An 18477-nucleotide genomic window follows, 5' to 3' on the forward strand; every position below is an offset into this window, starting at 1 on the left:
ATTTATATGAATACTCACCAACTCTAGATATAACTGCTTAAAGGTATGAGAAAATCCAATGAAAAGTATGAAATAATTTCTAGTGAAACTGCATTATTATTCACCAGCTTCTTGATGAATTTGATTAAATTATTAAATACAACATATTAAATGCAACCTTTACCTACATTAAAAATGACCAAACTTCGTTTAACTTTCTGTCCGAGGACCAAAAAATATGATATGATATGAAATAATACTATCATAAACCTACTCAGAAAGTATTTCCATGGAAAGAGTATATACATTAGCAGTAATCAATTTTGCCGCCACCACCCCACCTCAAACAAATTATTGCTATTATTATATCCGCTTTAGACATCATATACATTAACACTATTCAATATCTCCGACTCACCAAATACAATCACAAACCTACTCGGACAGTATTTTCATATAGATCGTATACAGGGTGTCCCAAAAATGTTGTAACTCCTTGAAAGGGGTGGTTCGGGAGATAATATGAAACAACTTTTTCCTTAGCGAAAATGTTGTCCGCGGCTTCGGTGAGGAGATATTAACGGAAAACACTGACCAATCAGCGGGCGCTCCATTGGCATACTCGCGCTCTGATTGGTTGGGGAGCGCGTAGCGTACGCTCTATCGGCATACTCGCATTCTGATTGGTCGGGGTTTTCTGTTAATGTCTCCGTAACGAAGCCCCGGACAACATTTTCGGTAAGGAAAAAGTTGTTTCAAATCACCCCCCCCCCCCCCCGAACCACCCTTTTCAAAGACCTCTAACATTCTTGGGACACCCTGTATACATTAACTGTATGCAATATTGCTCCCTCTCCCCAAAACAAATACATTAAATCCTCTCGGACAGTATTTCCACGTAGATAGTATACATGTAAATATTAATAGCATTCAATATTGCCACACCCACCAAAAGCTAATCCAAGCCCGAATTAAAAATTTTCAATTTTGCGCCGGCTACGAAAATGTTGCGTTATATTTAATATGTTGTATTTAAGAATTTAACCAAAATAATCAAGAACTGGTGAGTAATAATGCAGTTTAAATAGAAATTATTTCATACTTTTCACTGCATTTTGTCATATTTTTAAGCAATTATATCTAGAGCTGGTGAGTATTCATATAAATTAACTAGAAATTATGCTTAGTAGGCAATTGATTTCACAAGTAAAGAAGTGTTGATGTTTATGCTTTGAGTCTATCCACGCTTTGACATTGGCCACAAGTTCATCCAAACCGTTTGTCATCCTTTCCTCTTCCATAACCGCCAGAAGGGGTTAGTCAACCAAATTTGATAGTCAGCCTCTTTCTGGCTTATCCTTCAAGATTCTTCATCAGATTCGAATCATTCTCGATATCAACTTTCGCTAATTGTGCCTCTCCCAAAGAGATCGTTCAGATCACAAAATGATTGGACTGCGATCCATCCTTTCTTAAAGTGGTAGAGCATAGACTTTCGCTCGAGGAGAGAAACATTAAAGAAAATTCGGTGAATTCGCAGAATTCATATTATGTGGGCCAAAATTTTCGTTCGAATTTTAATTAACGAACAAATAAACAGCGATTTCTCTTAGACAAGGAAATATATTTACTTTATAACATATTGGCCATCTTGTCCCACGATCGTTCCCTAAGTTTTACCAAATTCATAATTCCTCGTTTATATGTTATGTTCCAGTGAATGTACTATCTGATTGCTGGTTGCCAGATTACAATTGAATCCCACAGGAATATAATATTAAAAATGATCATCATTTGCGATGAAATAAATTGTCCTTTCTGATTTGACTACAGTCATCGATTTATAGCCAATCCTAATTTAATACACATCACTTTTAAAAGAGAAACGAATACAATCTAAATAGAATAAAGTCGGGTCGAAAGGGTTAAGTGTGAGGTTCTAGGAAATGTAATGGGTGATCCTGTGTGAGGATCTATGTAAATAAGGTAAATACAAATTTCTTGCTATTCCAGCGTGATTTTCGCTTAGAATTGTGTCGCAAATGTTCGTGTTAAAGCGCAAGAACAATGTGCTCACGGTGAACCACTTTCCGCCGGCAGGCTTTAGCGACTGTGAGTACAAACTCGGACTCGTAGATTTCGAAATGTTTCACACGTTCCCGAACACCAACTCGAACTACGACAAGTTTCACTAGAGCGACGACGAGGAGGAGATGTGGCGACTGCCAAGTAGGGATGGCGTGAAAAATCACTAAAAATTTTGATTGCAAAATTTAATGGTTTTTAACATTCTATAACACTGCGGAAAGAAATTAAACAAACATTTATTTTTAATAATATTTCCTCCACCATAAATTGCGTTCGCAATTTTGTGGACGTTTTCATACTGTACCATTTTCGTCTAACTAATTGTGTTTCATCTGTTACCAAATTCGAGTTACTGTGCAACATAGATTATCATAGAAAAATAAAAGATCCCCATAAAAAACTACAAAAAAGTAAAAAAAGATATGAAATCAAAATGAGCAGCCAGTACATGAAAGTCCTTTCCAATAAAGTGCAAAGGCGACACTGTGTAACACAATGTAAAATTCGGTGATTTCCAACTATGCGCAGCTAAATGCTGTGTTCAACAGTGCGAACGTTCAGATTCTAATGACAATTCATGTAAAGTGACTGCTCCACACTTTGGCGGTGAAATGAAGAAGTAAATAGCGGATCATCCACAAACTGAGACTGTTTAAAAATTTGCCTAGATGTCCGCGGTCTGAAAGTCAAATGCTTGGCGTGACCAGCCAACGTCAAGGTGTCGATGAATAAGAATTATTTTAAAACGCATACTAATGAAAGTGTACTCATATTGTCAGAGCTTAAAACTGACAAATTACACTGTCCAACAAATTTAAACTTTTTTTAAATTCCGCGATATCCATTAGGTGATTCTTATAGGGTTCCTCGTCCTAAATACAAATCTGAAAGTGAAATTGCTCCATCACCCTTAGTTTTCGAGAAATTCGAGATTTTGTAAATACGGTCAATTATGAGAGAAAACGTAGTACTACTTGAAAACTACGAACGCTAGGAAGTTCTATTTAATCTTAAAAGATAGAGGAGTGTTTTCTGAATATGAAGACATATTCCTTTAGAATTATCTGCATTTGAATGTCTGTAAATGAACACCGAAGTTCAAAAAGTTGGTTACGCGAGTACTTTTCACGAAATACTTTTGTATTTTTATGAAAAGTTATTCGTCTAGGTCGAATTTACTATGCATTATAGGATTCTGCAAACATTTCTGAAGAAAAAACCACCCGCGGTAAATGTTGGAACGTTTTCTAGTTCGTACAGATCCAGAAAATATTAATTTAGAACGCACGAATTCTGTTTGCCGGGGCGCAGGCTTCGCTCGCTTTATATCGGTGAATCAGGGCCGTCGTCATACGTTCTGCACAATCGTCGCCACGTGCTTAAATAATAACCATCAAATTCTCGTAACTTCGTTAAAATTCGTCCCACATTGACGAATAACAAACCATTTTAAAGCTTAATGTTTCTACTTTTCGATACTTTAATCTTTTGTTATTTAAGTTAGTGTTTGGGGGGTAAACTCTGCTCTAAAGAGTGATTTTTTATAGGTAGCAGTTTTCATTAAAAATTAACAATAAAATATACAATTATAGATTGAATTAATTGTTAAATAATTCAATTTAGATTTAAATAAAGTTTGCTCAATACCAAATTAGCAAAAGTCGAATAATTGAAGATAGAAAAACGGGAAATTAATGATTAAAATTTAAACAGTGGACAATTGTCTCCGTTTTGTTGAGTTGCAGTATAAATGAAATATTAAAGATGAAGAATTACTTATCTGGAACATGTAAATGTAATACAAAAACCGATAGCGCGTGGCACCGATTAGGCGAATCCTGTAGCGACGGCCCTGACTGACCGAAACATAGCGAGCAATGGCTGTGCAGCCGCAAAACACCGTTCGTGCGTTCCGAGTTGACATTTTGTCAAACCGTATGGATTAGAAACCGTTACAACATTTGCCGCGGGTGGTTTTCTCTTCAGAAATGTTTGCAGAATCCGATAACGTAGTGTAAAATCGACCTAAGTGAATAACTCTTCATTAAAATACAAAAGTATTTCGTAAAAAATTCACGTATCATCACCTTTTTGAAATTCGCTGTTCATTTACAGGCATTCAAAGGAGCAGATAATTCTAAAGATATATGTCCTCATATTCAGAAAACACTCCTCTATCTTTTAAGACTAAATAGAACTTTCTAGCGTTCGTAGTTTTCAAGTAGTACTACGTTTTCTTTAAAAATCGACCGTTTTTACAAAATCTCGTATTTCTCGAAAACTAAGGGTGATGAAGCAATTTCACTTTCAGATTCGTATTTAGGACGAGGAACCCTATAAGAATCACCTAATGGATATCGCGGAAAAAAATCGTGTTGGACAATGTTATCTGAAAGCTTGCGAGAGTAAAGGTATTGGCGTCGATGAATGACCTTAGAAATTGACATATTACCTGAAAGTCTGCGAGAGAGAAAGTATGGGTATTGATAATCTAAGAATGCCTTGCCTGGCCACCCTAAGCATTTGACTTCCAGACCGCGGAAATCTAGGCAAATCATCTGGCAGCTCATTTCGATTTCACATCTTTTTTTACCTTCTTATAGTTTTTTATGGAGATCTTTTATTTTTCTACGATAACTCCTTGAGTCCTCCACTTTTTCATGTACTTGGCGTAATTTTTTTACTTTTTTGATGTTTCTTATGGGGATCTCACTTCTTTTTACAAAGATAATTTCTATAGTGAATGACTTCAAATAATAGAAAATGGGAAATTAGTTTGAATCCTTTAAGGATTCAAAAGTACGCGAAACGCATTGCAGGAAGTCTCATTGCAAGAAATTTATTAAAGAAGAAATGAGAAATGAATAAAGAGATCAACTATTTCTAACGCACAATTTATTGTATTAGAATACAGTTCATACGTTCACAGAACGCATGGCAGAAAGTCTTGTAACAAATTTAAATAATGAGAAAATGAGAAAATGAACAGAGATCCACTATTTGTAATAGATAATTTAGTGTATTATAATAATATAGAAAAAGAAAGGTCAGTCTTTAGTCCTTTAAGTTCTCAAAAGTAAGCACAACACATGACAGAAAGTCATGTTGCATTTAAATGTTATTAATAAACTGATTACATTTTTTTTCTTTAATAAATTGCCTGGAATGAGACTTACTGCAATGCGTTCCGCGTACTTTTGAAACCTTAAAGGATTCAAATTGGTCTCCCATTTTCTATATTATTGTAATCAGTTTATCAGTAACATTTAAATTTCTTGCAACAAGACTTTCTGTCACGTGTCATGCATACTTTTGAGAACTTAAAGGATTAAGTTTGACCTCTCTTTTTCTATATTATTGTAATACAATAAATTGTGCGTTACAAATAGTGGATTCCTTTTTTCTTTTCTCGCTTTATCTTTAACATTCGAATTTCTTGCAACAAGACTTTCTGCCATGCGTTCTGCGTACTTCTGAACTTTATTCTAGTACAATAAATTGTGCGTTACAAATAGTCGATTTCCTTTTCTCATTTCTTGCTTTATGGTTAACATTTAAATTTCTTGCAGTGAGACATCCTGCCATGGGTTCTCTATACTTTTGAAAACTTAAAGGACTGAAGCTGGTCTCTTTCCTATATCTGGCTTCAGACACATGTACATTGTAGACTCTATGCTTACTACTTTATATAACCTGTTTAACCAAATTAACCAGGTTTATAATAAAAGATAGATATATTTTTATTTTAAGCTCTATATTAATTTGTAAGTAAAACAAGGTTTGTATGTGTTATTTACAAATAAAATTAATGTCATATGAAATATATATTGAAACTCTCTCTTGTTACTCTCTTGTTACTTTTGTTACTCTCTCTCCATTTCTTTTTACAATTCACACGTACACAGAACGCATGACAGAAAGTCTTGTTGCAAGCAATTTAAATGTTTATCATGAAGTGCAAATAAAAAAAGTGGCCCACTATTTATAACACACAATTTATTGTATTAGAACACTTATTCTTATTGCACAATGTTTTTTATTTGCACAAAATGAACATTTACTGAAATTTGTATTATGAATTGCACACTCAAACACCAAATTTATATATTTCTTTCCACAACGACAAGGTACATATTTCATCACTTATATACTTCACCATATACTTCCCAATACAATATCACTACACGTACCCTTTAAAATAATTATCCAATTTGCGGCGTCCAAATGTCACAAATACATATTGACAGGTTATACAGGTTAAAAATGACAACTGTCACAAATACAAACTGACAAGTTATACAGGTTAGAAATGAACGAGCGGCGTGAGCGGCAGCCATATTACAATTCCGGCCGACGAGCCCTGCCGACTGATTCCAAGAGTCGACGAATTGAAGAACGGCCTTAGCTCCTATTGGGTAAGTGTTGACGAAAAGAATAAGAATCAGAAGAAAAATCTACAATTTCTGACCGATTCATGACATGATATTACGATATCTCAGTTGTACATGGTCCGATTTTATTGATTTGGTTTTATTAGAAAGCTTATATGCGATTTACATTAGAAAAATGCCTTTGGATTTAGAACATACAGCAGGCGTGACGAGATATTAATGACAGAAGTTTCGGGTTAGGTTGGAATCGCAGTTTTACGAGTAAAAGATACACGTGGTAGCGCCAGCGCCAGTATACACGGTGGCGTATAATTTTTCATGTACTTGGCGTCGAGACGCTACCGCGTCTCTAGATACTACATACCTACATGAAAATACTGTCTGAGTAGGTTTGGGGCATTCTTTTTTGCGGGGGCTGCGGTGGAAATATTGATTACTGCTAATGTATATACTCTCTCTATGAAAATACTGTCTGAGTAGGTTTGGTATAGTATTTGGTGGAAGTGGCGACATTGAATAATGTTAATGTATATGGTGTCTAAAGTATATATAATAATAGCAATAATTTAAGGGTGTATGTTTTGTTACTCAAACAGAAAGTTAAACCATGTTTGGTAATTTTTAATTTTGCGCGGACTACGAAAAGGTTATTTAACATAATTTAATATAAAGGAAATAGAAATTATTTCATACGTTTAAGCAATTGTATCTAGAACTGGTGATAATTCGTATCAATTAACTATAAATTATTTCATACTTTTTAGTGCAGTTTTAATATTTTTTCGAAGTCGGTTATATTTTTTTTCCAAAAATTAATTTATGCAGTAACATCTTGGATTTTTATGAAAGTTGGATATGTGTAGTCTTCCGTAGTCTGAGAACGTATCTCAACATTCTCAACGGATTTTTAGAAATGTTGTAAATTGTCGATTTCACAGCTGATTAAAGTTTTGTGGTATCTTTATTTAAAAGTTATAACTACTGGACTATCCAACGGGTGAGAATGAGCTTTCGTGGGCTTGCAGTGAAGACATTAAAATGTCAAATAAAAATAATTTCAATTTAAACAAAATTTGTTTAACCATTCTTTCTTTTTAATTGTTTTAAACAAATGTGTTGTTTTTATAATACACGTAATATTAAAAATGTTGAAAGAAATGAGAATATTTGTCTTCTTTATGGAGGTTTCTTTTGAATAGATGGAGATATTGAAATTGGCTGAATAAAAGTTAATTTATTGGTATTTCGTTTGTTGTCATAGATCAAGTTGAAAATAACCAAAATGATAATGGCGATATTGAGTGGGAAATCTCTTGAGCTTCTTCAAATTAAAGAAAGCAAATAAGAAAATTGACGCGGAGGGACAACCAATATGGGGAAATATTTTTAATTATTGCAGTTCAATGGTATTATTTAAACACTGATGGGACCGTAGGTGTTGAAAGGAATTGTAAAAAATGATTTAATCCATTCATCAAACTTTGATTCATGCAGTAACGTATCTACGCACGTAACTCGTACTCTTGTTATGCCTTCACCGACAAATTAATGGCGGATGAAGAGTATTGAGGGTGGATGTGAAATAGAATTACTCGACTTCCTGTGGTTTTCTGCCAGTATATTTACAAAGTGTATAAAGTCTATACTTACTATATACTATATACTTACTATAGATAGTAACAGTGAACTTTCAAAGTTGAGAGTTTACTTGATAGGAAACGACTAACATGATTTGGACACTTGTAAATTAATTTACCTGACAAGAGCTGACAAAAGCTGACAAATACATATAATGCAATATATAACATATATGAAACAACAGAAACTATGGGCCGACTTCTGTATTGTTATATCCTGCAACATCATATGTTTCCATCAAATAAAGAGAAGATATTTACAGTGTGGTTATTTCAACTCGATAATGACCCCAAACATTCTTTCAAATTCTTTCAAAAAAATATTAATATAATCAAGTGACCAAATCAATCTCCAGTCTTGAATTCTATAGAACATCTATGGAATTACATTGAACGTTACTTAGATGCTCATTCTTTTACCAATAAAACAGAGTTAATGCGAACAATCACGAAAATATGGTCGTAGAATGATTTAATTTATAATAGTAATAATTAACTTTATAGTTAAGTGTCTATGTGAGAGGAAACGATTAACACGATTTGGACACTTATAAATTAAATTGACAGACAAAAGCTGGCTATCTTTCCATCGGAGAAATTTTGTATTTTTTTTTGTACACACTTTGCGGATGGAATAATGTTAGTTTGTCCATTTTACAACAAACTAATGCACAAAAAGGTTTCGATTTCATTCACTACGAATACTTGATCTAATAACGTATTCTTATGTAATTAGACGAGGCATGTTTTCTTGATAGTCATCAATCTATAGCGGCTTTGTATTACGATCCATAAGTAATGATTACTCGTCGCATCAGAAATGACTGCAGGTGGCGAGTGGAGGTCATAGACCCGGAAATACGGAAGTTGTTAAATGGTGAATACTTTTAATTCAATTGAGGGGCTTAGAGACGAAAACTCGAGTATTAACAGACTTTGAAATTATATGTAGTGCAGTTTTGTAGTGTGTGCAGGGCCGGTTTTAACAATATTGGTGCCTCGGGCAAGATTATCGTAGCGCCCCTTCAGGGTTATATACAGGGTGTCGCAAAAATGTTGTAACTCCTTGAAATGGGTGGTTCAGGAGGTGATTTGAAACAACTTTTTCCTTAGCGAAAATGTTGTCCGAGGCTTCGTTAAGGAGATATTAAGTGAAAACACTGACCAATCAGAGCACGCGTATACTGTTGGAGCGGCCGCGCTCCCCGACTAATCAGAGCGCGAGTATGCCGGTGGAGCGTAGGCTACGCGCTAGGCGGCCGCGCTCATACGCTAACGCGGGCGGTCCAACGGTATACGGGCGCTCTGATTGGTCAGTGTTTTCCGTTAATATCTCCTCAACGAAGCCTCGGACAACATTTTCGCTAAGGAAAAAGTTGTTTCAAATCACCTCCCGAACCACCCCTTTTAAGCTGTTACAACATTTTTGGAACACCCTGTATATCCTGGGCAGATGCCCGACTGCCCCCCCCCCCTACACCGGCCCTGAGTGTGTGTACAATGTACACTACGGTGCATAACTGTAGCACCGCTACGATTCTCGTGTGTTTTGTAGATTTAATTAATAATTTCTAATTTTTATTAGTATCATGTGAAAGAGACTAAAAATATATTATAGCAATGATAAAACGGCGAACATAACATTTATTTAAGACAACTAATAATAATACTATAGATATTTCATGGGTGCACAACTGTAGCACCAATGGAATTATAACATAATAACAATATTAAATTATAATGTAATGATTAAATGATAATTTTAATGAATAAAAGGGAATGATTTAATAATGAGTAGGACCTCCTTTCTTTTCGATTAACTAAAAAATGCGACTTGGCATACTTGCAACTAATTTTTTCAAAATTTCATCGTTAATTTCATTCCAGCGTTTTAGTACAGCTTCTTTTAACTGTTTTTAATTACAGCTACATTATATTATTGCTATATTACTAAAATTGTTGTTTTAACTTATTGATTAGCTGACTATGTACATTGCGTATAAAAATTATACGAACACTACGATTTTTGAGGTTTTAGTATTTTAGAACAGTTTTTCATAAAAATTAATTATAGTACAATATTCGACGTGCCAAAAAGCTCTGGACACACACTTGCATTTTAATATTGAAAGAATCAACGTTACTACAGCTAAAAATCGATTTTTATACCGTATAAAAGAGCACTACATCTGTAGGATTTAAAATTTTTTTTTAGATGCACCAGTGCATGTGCAATTAACAATTGCATCACTTCTTTAAATAGAAATGCATATTTTTGTTTACACAGATCGATTCTTTTGTTCATTCTACGTAAAAAATGATTAAGGAACCATGGCAAAAATATATTCAAAAAATGTCTTCATTGAAGAAGATGCTCCAACGCTTCTCCATTACATTCTAAACATCTCTGATAACATTTTTTTATTGTTTTGTATAACTGCGTTTAATTTATCTGCATTGCACAACACAAAAGTGTCGTACATATCTTGTTTCTTACTGTTAGTAAAATACATTTTCTTGTATATAGCGAAATACAGTTACACTTTTTCAAATTCTTAGTTTTCGTACTCGAGTTACGATACGTGAATTGCTACCGAATGATGAAATGCTTACTCGTACAAATCATTTTCTGTTATGATAACAATGTCGTCGAAAGGGTGTTTACCTTTACAAACGTGTTTACCTTACTAGTCATGAAGCGTTTTAGCATCTTTTTCAATAAAGACATTTTTCGAAAATATCTCGAGAACTAATCATTTTTTTTCTATGGTACCCTAATCATTTCTTACGTAGAATGAACAAAAGAATCGATCTGTATAAACAAAAAAATATGCATTTCTATTTAAAGAAATGATGCAATTGTTAATTGCATATGCACAGCTGCATAAAAAAAAAAAAAAATGTAAAGGCCTACAGATGTAGTGGTCTTCGAACCATTTATCGTTTTCCTTTGGCATTTTTTCATAAATGCAATAATAACGGAGTTATGACTTGAAACAATTGCGTGGACCACCCTGTATATCTTAAATGATAAATCTTAAACGAGATAGAGGATTTCGTAGTAGGTAGCATCGTCTCAGAAGAAACTCGCACTCTTACAATTAGTGTGGTGGGACACAATAGGTCTGGTACATTATGAATTGTTGAAACCTAACACAACAATAACAGGGAAGTTGTACAGCAATCAAGTTAAAAGATTACATAAAAATTTAAAAATTAGGTCACTGCTTGCCAATCGGAAGTGAGTAATTCCACAGCACAATAATTCCCGACGACACATGGCAGCATTCATCCCAAGTAAATTAATAATGCTACCTGAAATTCGGAAAAGCACTATCAATTATTTATTGTTTAGCGTTGGACGTTCACTTGCTTGACATCTCATCTCGTCGATATCACATAGGAATGGTGTTGAAATGTAATGTACTTTAATTTTAATTGAAATTAAATTTCCATTCTAAAATAAAGTAAACGTATGCAATATAATAAAGTGTGAAGTGTACAGTAAATGATTAAAAAATATTATGATATCAACTAAGCTTCCTTATTTGAAGTCCAAATATTACAATGTAATAATCATAATAACACATAGTACATGTACATTTGAATTCCTCTTATATTTTTTGATTTTGTGACTACAAATTTACAGAACGATATCATGAATTATATTAGGTTGGCCCAAAAGTTTCTTCCATTTTATTAATAGGTAATACATACACAATATTTTATGTCTAATGGTTACATTATTGAAATTAGAATGACTATTTATATAAACATTAAAATTTAGCGGTTAAATTTTCTAGGAATTTTTTTTTTACGTTCAAAACGTCTGTTGAAATCTACAGAGTAATTTTACATAAACATTCGATATAAAATATAAAATACAATAAATATATATGATAAATAAATATTGATGTAATAATTTTCCTTTCATCGATAGCTTGAGGACAAATATCCTCTTGAGGATCTACAGTAATTACAAATCCACTTTCAGCTTTACCATAAACTATGAGGTATAAAATATGAATTATGAATTATGAATTATGAAAAATAGAATAAAATTTGTCCAAACGGACTTTCTGTTTACGAAAAAATTAATTTTGAAACGTGATTTATCCGTATTATCCTGTTTACTTTTCCATCAATGAATCTTACTAACACATTTGTCTGTATCTTCCTAGTATTATAAGTAACAGCTCTCCCAAATTTCAAAACATTTCATCTATTTTTACCGGAGTTATAAAAAAAATATCTAAAAGATTATATATATTTTCCATTGAAAAGTTAAAATTAAGCGCTTAAATTTTCCAGGAATTTTTTTGTACGTGTTTGCAAAGTACTTAGTGGGTGTGTGACATACATTTTAAAAATTATTTAAATAAGGTCCACCCTAATACATACAGTTAATCAGACTCTTTTTTATTATTGTTTACATTTCTTCTTTTATTTTTATTTCTTGCATATTGCGAGTTGCATTGAAGTGGATGTGCGACATAAATTTTAAAAATCATTTAAATAAGAACTACCCTAATACACATAGTTAATCAGAATCTTTTTTATTGTTGTTTATATTTCTTCTCTTATTTTTATTTCTTGCATATTGTGAGTTGCATTGAAATAACGTCAACCACGTGGCACAGTACAACTTTGAGGTGACCTAGAGCTCAAAAATGCATAATTGAGCAAGGACAACCATACCATGAAGTAGTGCAAATATAATGGCGGCCAAACTCATTCTTTACGTGCTGTAACACGAATACTTAATGAGAAATTTTCAAGTCATTGGATTGGCCGTAATAGGACTACATCATAGCCAATTCGCTCGACAGATCTCGCATTATTGGACCACGATTTTTGTGGGGAAAACTAAAGTATGATGTTCTCATCAAGGTAGAACAAACAAAAAATAACGAAAACATACGTTTGGAAAGAACAGAGATGGGGGCATTCATATTCATAAATATGAATATGATAATATGAATATGAATTATGAATTTATAATCAATTATGAATTCATAAATATAAATATAATTCATAAATATGAATATGAATAAATTCATATCACGGGGATTTGTGAATATGAAGATGAATAAATTTATGAATAAAAATGTGAATAACGAGTTATTCACGAATAAAAATGTGAATGACGCGTTATTCGCATTTTTATTCATACATTTATTCAGATTCATATTCACAAATCCGCATGATGTGAATGTATTCATATTTATGAATTTATTCATATTCATAAGTATGAAAAATTCATAAATATGAATAAATAAGAGGCATCAATTTACAATCGAAAATAATGAAAAAATCATTGTTGTATATTGTAATTTAAATTATAATAAATAAAACAATAAAAAATAGTTATTAAATAATGATGTAGTAATAATAAGTAGTTATTATGTAATTATTTTATAGATCCATACATACATTCCCTATACTTATATTTAGCATATACCTTGCATACATCTTGCACATATTTTGCATATTTCGACATATTATAAATGCATAGAAATCCACAGTTTAATTATAAGTTATGATTGTAAGATTCTAAATAAATTAAAAGTTATAATTAAAGTGTGGATATTTATGCATGTATAGAAAATTTTGAATGTGTAAGAAACTACAAAATGCACATAGTATGCAATAATATAAAAAAAAATATTTGTAGAAAATTCATATTATAATATTTCCAGAGTAAAATAATAATTAAAACAATTTTTCTTTTTTATTTAAAGTACGTATTCAAACCCAGAGCATCTAACCGTCTTACAATTGAAATTCAAATTTGTTTTTTTAATGAGTAACGGTTAAATTTTAAATTTTTATTTCTTGTTAGACATTTTTATTTAGACGAGAGTTTTGCGAATCTTTATGTTCTAATCTTGATAGTAAGGTGATTCACCGATTCTAAACTTCCTGCGAGGCATCGCCATCGTGATTACGCGTTACCTCTTTAATCTAAAACTACAATATGCTGAGGGGTCAATGTCACTACGCTATATATGTAAATTGCTTGCGATAAATAATAGCGGGGATGTCATTATAGTGTATACCTCAATGTAAATATTGCATTTCTTCTGTGAAAAACGTCTGTTGGAATCTACAGAGTAATTTTACATAAACATTCGACATAAAATATAAAATACAATAAATATATATATATTATATAATTATATAATGTTTAGAATTAATGAAACTTTTTAAACGATTTGACATACTCCAAATCAATAGTATTTTAGTACCAATAGTACTATTATTACTATTATAATAGTATTAGTATCAATAGTGTTCTACCCTCTATACTTTTATTATATTTTTATTGCACTGAGTTGTTATTTATAAATTGATATCTACACCTTAAAACTCTTCCTAAAAAAATCAAAATTTCATATAGAAAATTCAAATACGTGAAGAATTTATATATATATATATTTATTGTATTTTATATTTTATATCGAATGTTTATGTAAAATTACTCTGTAGATTCCAACAGACGTTTATATATATATGATAAATAAATATTGGTTTAATAATTTTCCTTTCATCGATAGCTACATTTTTCTTAAAGTACGTATTACTTTGTGGACAAATATCCTCTTCAGGAGCTACAGTAATTAATTTTAATTAATTAAAATCCACTTTCAGCTTTATCATAAAACGTGAAGCATGAAATATGAATTACGAATTATGAAAAATAGAATAAAATTTGTTGAAACGAACATTCTGTTTACGAAAAAATTAATTTTGAAACGTGATTTACTAACTCATTCGTCTGTATTTTTTATATTTGGTAATTGAAGATATAATTACAGTAGAACAATACGCTTACCATTTAAGAATTTTATTTAATTACCGTAAAAATGATTGTAAATGTTGCTTACATTGCTGTTATATTTTCATAATAAATTTCTATGAACTCATTCTTAAAAATTTTGCGTTTTTAATATCACAAACCTTGAATTGTTTTTTTTTTTTTTAAATTGCTGACTACTTACAGCATCAACAAAATAAGCTGTATACAGTTAAACTAATAATTTAAAATTGAAGAAAAGCTAAACATATTTTGAGTTATACAAATTTCAACTTATAGAGGCTTGTAGGTATATTTCTTATAATTACTATAATTTCTTATAATTACTAGAGGCTTGTAAGTATATTAGAATATAGCCTGATACTTATATTGGAGACTTAAAATTATAGAGTAAATAATTTCGACTTATGAAAATGTTTAAAAAATTGTAAAATCAGTTACAAGTCTATTAAAAATAAAACTTAAGACTTCATTTATTGTACGTGATTTTAAGGTCCCTATAACTGCACAAAGATGATTAAAATAATATACTATGATTAAAGATTTTTGATTGAAAAATTCTTCACGTATTTGAATTTTCTATATGAAATTTTGATTTTTTTAGGAAGAGTTTTAAGGTGTAGATATCAATTTATAAATAACAACTCAGTGCAATAAAAATATAATAAAAGTATAGAGGGTGGAATACTATTGATACTAATACTATTATAATAGTAAGAATAGTACTATTGGTACTAAAATACTATTGATTTAGAGTATGTCAAATCGTTTAAAAAGTTTCATTAATTCTAAACATTATATAATAAAATACTGATTAGGATTTATGTCTATTGTACGAGACGAAATATTCTAATAACTATCAGTTTTTCCATAATTTTGTTAAACTATTCTTTTTTATATCGAACTGTTATTTTTCACATCAAATTCTACTAAACTATTATTTTCAAAAAAAGGTTAATATCAACTAAAGCCTGAATGAATGCAATACTTATTTTCTTTGATAAAGATACTATAACATTTCATCCTACCAAAACATTAACGTCCCGAAGTAAACAGTTAGAGGAGTACGAATACTGGCTCTATTGTGTATGTATAACGCCGTTGAAAATGTCTCAAGTTGTATTTTCAGTGTAGAGTAATTGGTTATTAACTCTATTGTTCGCGTACCCGACAATGTTGTTGTTAGCCGGGAAAGGCATATTCACGTACACGCGCATTTGTGTGAGAAAATTCATGAAACTTTCACGAAACTCTAAATTATTATGTGGTAATGCGTTAGTGAGACCACGTTAGAGAATCATTTTGGATATCAATTACTCCACAATGGGAACATAAGAATGAATTGTGTATTGTACTATCATGAATTATCAGCTTTCTTTTTCTCTAGCGAACACGAACAATTAGTGAGAAGGAGAGCAGAGAGACATATACGATTGTACAAAATCATATTGTTATTCTAACAAATAACGTAAAAACACGTAGCAACTATTATTAATTATTATTAGACTGCGGATCTTTGTACATTTATAGGAAACTTGAATGTGCAAGAACCTACAAACTGCAAACAATTTGCAAGAATATAAAAAAGATTGAAAGTAAAGTTTATGTTGTAATATTTGCAGAGTAAAATGAATTCTTCTTTAGGTTCAATTTTTGTAGGTACATTCGCGAAGATTTTATTTTGCATAAAGACCGCAGTCTAATTATTATGTAATGAAAAACGTCTACATTTTTAATATAAAAATTGTAGTAGTGAAGCTAACTTATTAAATTTCCTTAGATAAAAGAGACAACTATTTATAAGATTTTCATGAAACTATTGCACAGAATTCTTTTTTAATTTACATTCTACAATTCACTCTATAATCTATTTTGGTATATGTACTTCTGCCTTATATTTCACGTACGATCTTCAATTATTAAATTAAGAGGAAAAATTTAATTCTAAATCAAATTAACAAGAGTACTTGTTTATTAAATCAAAAATGAAACGGTAGTTTTCACAACCACACGAATAAAAGGAGCTCTTGATTTGTTATTTTCAAATCAGTATTGTTGCAAATTTAAAATTATATACGTAAGAATTATAAACGCAAGTGTATCATACATATACAGGCTGTCCCAAAAGTCGCATAGGAACCGGAAATGGGGGATAGCTGAGACGATTCTGAACAACAATTTCCTTTGCAAAAATGTCGGTGGGGGTTTCATTTTTGAATTACTAAAGAAAAACACTGACCAATCACAGCGCCCGATTAGCGCGCGCTGTAGACGCTGGCTACGCAGCGACCTGGCGCAACCAGCCAATCCTGGCTCGAGCTTATGCGATCGCGGCTGATCGCGCCCTAATCGAGTGCTGTGATTGGTCGATTGTTTTTCGTTAATAATTCAAAAATGAGGCCCCCATCGACATTTTTGCGAAGGAAATTGTTATTCAGAATCATCTCAGCTACCCCCATTTCCAGTTCTTACAAGAGTTCTAGGACACCCTACATACATATAGTATGATGTATACAGGGTGTCCCAAAAATGTTGTAACACCGTTGGAGCGACCGCGGTAGCGTATGAGCGCGGCCACCTAGCGCGTAGTCTCCGCTCCACCGGCATACTCGCGTTCTGATTGGTCGGGGTTTTCCGCTTAACATCTCCTTAACGAAGCCTCGGACAACATTTTCGCTAAGGAGAAAGTTGTTTCAAATCACCTCCCGAACCACCTCCTTCAAGGTGTTACAACATTTTTGGGACACCCTGTATATATCTCAGACCAGTATAAAGCTATTTTCTCCACTTAAAATGTATTTTTGTAATATTATTTTAAATGTTTTAAACATGAACTAATTTATTATTTTTGATAAAAATTCCATAAACAAAAATTCTTTCTCAGGTAATTCAAAAATTGTATATATCAAAAATGCCTCAATTGTTATATACAAAAAACATTTTAAATAGAAAAAATAGCTTTATATTTACTAGCCTGATATACAGGGTGTCCCAAAAATGTTGGAGGTCCTTGAAAAGGGTGATCAGGGGGTGATTTGAAACAACTTTTCCCTTAGCGAAATTGTTGTCCGAGACTTCGTTGAGGAGATATTAACGGAAAACACTGACCAATCAGAGCGCGCGCATACTGTTGGAGCGGCCGCGATAGCGATGGCTACGCGCTAGGTAGCCGCTCTCGTACGCGACAAGTGACTCGACGTGCATCGAAGGATATTGACGCGGCCGCTCAGCACGTAGCCTTCGCTACCGCGGCCGCTCCAACGGTATCCGCGCGCTCTGATTGGTCGGATTTTTTTATTAATATCTACTTAACGAAGTTTTCAAGGAACTCCAACATTTTTGGGACACCCTGTATAAGGAAATGTTGTTATTATTGTTTATCTTTTACTGGCGTGATTAATAACATTTTCTTTACTCTATAGTTTTGTATTACATTTATTTGTATAATATAAATCTTACGACTATGCTTATACATTATCCATTTAACTGTAAGCAACAACTCACATACACGCCTGCCGACACACACACACACACACACACACACACACACACACACACACACACA

At 32.3% G+C, this 18477-nt stretch overlaps 1 protein-coding gene across 1 annotated transcript in view; it reads left to right on the top strand.

The window, feature by feature from the left end:
* Positions 1-6438: 6438 nt before the first annotated feature.
* The window catches only part of LOC128880359 (GTPase-activating protein), a 29643-nt gene continuing 17604 nt past the window's right edge, over positions 6439-18477 (top strand). Inside the window, exon 1 of the mRNA XM_054130364.1 lies at positions 6439-6482. The gene's annotated coding sequence lies outside the window, so the exon portion shown is untranslated. The remainder of the gene's footprint in view (positions 6483-18477) is intronic.

This window comes from Hylaeus volcanicus, chromosome 7, assembly GCF_026283585.1.
Source record: "Hylaeus volcanicus isolate JK05 chromosome 7, UHH_iyHylVolc1.0_haploid, whole genome shotgun sequence".
Taxonomy (NCBI): domain Eukaryota; kingdom Metazoa; phylum Arthropoda; class Insecta; order Hymenoptera; family Colletidae; genus Hylaeus; species Hylaeus volcanicus.